The sequence below is a fragment of the Euphorbia lathyris genome, chromosome 1 (assembly GCF_963576675.1).
Source record: "Euphorbia lathyris chromosome 1, ddEupLath1.1, whole genome shotgun sequence".
In the NCBI taxonomy this organism is placed as follows: Eukaryota; Viridiplantae; Streptophyta; class Magnoliopsida; order Malpighiales; family Euphorbiaceae; genus Euphorbia; species Euphorbia lathyris.
The window spans coordinates 126690608-126693634 of NC_088910.1; positions in this window are offsets into that span (position 1 = coordinate 126690608).

A 3027-nucleotide genomic window follows, 5' to 3' on the forward strand; every position below is an offset into this window, starting at 1 on the left:
GCCGTCAAGAACATTCTTAAGTACTTGAGAAGAACTAAAGATATGTTTCTAGTGTACGGAGAAGGAGATCTGAAAATACAAGGATTTTCAGACGCTAGTCATCTCACAGATGAGAATGATTTTAAATCCCAATCAGGATACCTGTTTATCCTAAATGGGGGCGCGGTCAGTTGGAAAAGTTCCAAGCAGGGAAGCGTAGCTTTCTCTACGACCGAGTTAGAGTACATCGCTGCTGCGGAAGCAGCAAAGGAAGCAGTTTGGATTAGAAAGTTCATTACAGAACTAGGTGTGGTGCCTGACATTGTCAATCCCATTACTCTGTACTGTGATAACAATGCAGCCATTGCGCAAGCAAAGGAACCACGGTCTCATAATGCATCCAAGCACTACCTAAACGATACCACATCATTAGAGAGATTGTGGCTAGAGGAGATGTGAGAATAGAAAGAGTACCTACAGAGGACAACGTTGCAGATCCGTTGACAAAGCCTTTAACCCAGAAAGTACATGATCGTCATTTAACTTCTACTGGGATAAGTTTTAGAAAAAATTGGCTTTAGTCCAAGTGGGAGTATGTTGGGGTTTTGTGTCCTATAGTCAATTGTTGCAGGATACAAACTTATTGTAAATGAATTGTTCTTTATATCATTTGTTTTAATGAGATATATGTTTTATAACTATATAAAGGCAATCCCTTTTAAGCACTAAATAAAGTCTAATAAAAGGAAATCCTTAAGTTTGTTTAAAGTGATTATAAAGTGTTCATACAAGCATGAAGTGAGACAAAACTTTATAATAAACTAATAAACTTAAAACCACCCCAAGTCAAGTGATATATTTAGGATTGATATATCACAGTTGAGACTTGTATGTAACAATGTCTTCTGTCCGACAGAAAGCTGATCTCACAAGCTTCACATATATAGATATCTGGACAGTTACATAGATCCGGTGAAACGTTGTTCATTAGGATTGGGGATCCGACTTGAGATAACAGGATGGGTAGATTCATCCTTGTCAACTGTTCATCTCATTGGTATTAATAGGTATAACTAATCCTCGGACTCAAATGAATGTTAATTGGTCATCCTGAATTACTGAATGTGAGACTTTGATTATGTGGTCCCACGATCCTTAACAGAGATGACTCTGGGGTGTGAACTGCAAAGGTTGGGTGTCACAGGAAGTAATTTCAGGGTAGTTATACATTGGATTGAGCATTTATCACTCCCGATTAATGGGAGATACATCCAAGGATCGCTTGTGGAAGATTCGACTCTAAACGCTTGCAAGGTGATAGCTTAAGAGTAGAAATTCGGATTTCACTTAACCTATCTTTTTGAGTTGACTCGGCCAATAACAAGTAAAATGAACGTCTCGCTATATGTGACTTGACATTACCCATAGTCATAAGATTCAGTTCAAGGATGTAGTTCATAAAGGATCGTATTATACCGTAACTAATACGGAAGGGTTAACGACAGAATCAACCTGTCTTCTTAACGGACTCTGGGGGAATGATTACGGACTTGCCAATAACATACTCTGTACATCATTCCGTTATGCAAGGGATTAAATATAATTCTTGAAGAAATTAATTTAATAGGTTGCATACGGCCAGAAGTAGTAAGTACCTAATGGATCACACATAACACTTGGAACCAAAAAGAGAGATGGATATGATTAATAGATGGAAGCCCAATTAAGCCCAGTAAGGCCCAAATACTAGGAGGGGTATATATATTAGGAAGGAATTAATTTTATTCCATTAATCCTAATTAGATTAGGATTGTGAATTAAATTAATTAAGAGATAATTTAATTAGGAGTTTTAATTAGATTAATATACTCCTATTATTATCCAATTAGGTTATTTATTATTATCCTAAATGTATTTGATATATTATAAGATAATAATTAGGAATCCTATTCCGAATGGAATTCCTATTAAGTAACCTATTCCTATCTAACTAGGGTTTAGATACAAGCTAATATATATACCCCCCTATAGTGAATTTCGACTAAGCCCTATCCCTCCCCTACTTGTGATTTTCGAAATTGCTATATTAGTGAGAGAGAAGAATTCTATTCCCAAGTTCGTGAACTAGAATTCATACGGCATTCCATCGATTGATTAATCTCATTCATCCCTCTTTCTCTTTGATCTTGTGTTGGTTTGTTAGATGCAATCTATTTTGGTTGCATCTCATAAGGGTTGATTTCATCTTAGCCTCACCGTATTAATCTTTATGTTTGGAATCTCGGAGAAGAATTGTGGGCGCTTCTTTAACAACGGTAGATTGTTCATCGAAAGGTATTCCTTCTTATCCCTCTTTATATGAAATAACGATTAACGGATCCTATGGTTAAAAGGAAGTAGGCTAAAATTTTTATATTTCCGCTGCTATACCTTAGCCTCAATTTCCCTTCACACTATAGGTTGCTGAAGAGGTGCACACTCGTGAACCATCAACTTACCAATTAGCTGTTTGAGGCACCGATTCTGAGAAATGGCTTGATGCTATGGGAGATGAGATGGAATCCCTTCATAAGAATCAAACATGGGATTTAGTCATACCACCTCCAGGGAGAAAGATTATTACTTGCAAATGGGTTCTCAAGATAAAGGAAGGGATATCACCTGCAGAGGGAGTCAAGTATAAGGCTAGAGTTGTTGCTAGAGGTTTCAATCAAAGAGAATGAGTGGATTATAATGAGATATTCTCACCAGTAGTCAGACACACCTCTATTAGAGTGTTGCTAGCTATAGTTACAAATCAGGATTTAGAGCTTGAGCAACTTGATGTAAAGACAGCCTTTCTGCATGGAGATTTGGAGAAAGAGATATACATGACCCAACCAGATGGTTTCCATATTCCTGGAAAGGAGAATTATGTTTTCAAGTTGAAAAAGTCCTTGTATGGACTTAAGCAGTCTCCCAAGAAGTGGTATAAGAGGTTTGACAGCTACATGATGCAGCTGGGCTACACTAGGAGCCCATATAATTATTGTGTCTATTACAATAAAC